The 543-nt window shown below is 41.6% G+C and overlaps 1 long non-coding RNA gene across 1 annotated transcript; it reads right to left on the bottom strand.

Moving 5' to 3' along the window:
- Positions 1-301: 301 nt before the first annotated feature.
- LOC132119119 (uncharacterized) lies at positions 302-543 on the bottom strand. The gene is made up of 2 exons (XR_009426125.1): positions 407-543; positions 302-372 (listed from the first exon to the last, which is right to left on the bottom strand). It is a non-coding gene; the product is annotated as an uncharacterized LOC132119119 (long non-coding RNA).

Here is a 543-nt window from a genome sequence, read left to right as displayed (position 1 = left end):
TACGTATGTTGAAAAGAGTATTCCAAAGATACCCGGATGGTCTACTATTTCCGGTTAGAATTCGAAGTGCAGATCAATGCACACTCTAAGTGCTAATATTGCCCACAACCCATTGCGTGCAGGAGGGAGGAGTTTTGCGATGGCTTTGTTACACACATTGCACATGAAAGTCAGAACCAGCCGCCTCACAAACGACCTGCGTTTGGTTCTACGACGACGCCGCCCTGCTTCTTCACCCCTCAACTTGGTAGAAGAACACATTGTAAAATGTATTGTGAAAAAAAACGATGAGAAAAAAAGATGGGAATAGTAAATAAAATTTTATTGGACATACAAGAATGAATGAAACGTTAACAGTTGTGGTGTGCGTAACTAGGCAACCACGTTGTCGTTCACGTTGCATGACGTCATCGAAGTATGTCCCAGAACGTGCATACTCTTTTGCTACACACTCAAAAGTATGTACTTTTTCCTCACAAAAAAAGTACATACTTTTAGGTCGTAGTATAAGTAGGCGAATTGGGACTCAGCAATAGACTTTCG

Source organism: Carassius carassius, chromosome 38 (assembly GCF_963082965.1).
Source record: "Carassius carassius chromosome 38, fCarCar2.1, whole genome shotgun sequence".
Taxonomy (NCBI): Eukaryota; Metazoa; Chordata; class Actinopteri; order Cypriniformes; family Cyprinidae; genus Carassius; species Carassius carassius.
Note: the sequence above shows the minus strand (reverse complement) of the source record. Positions and strands in the feature narration are given on the sequence as shown.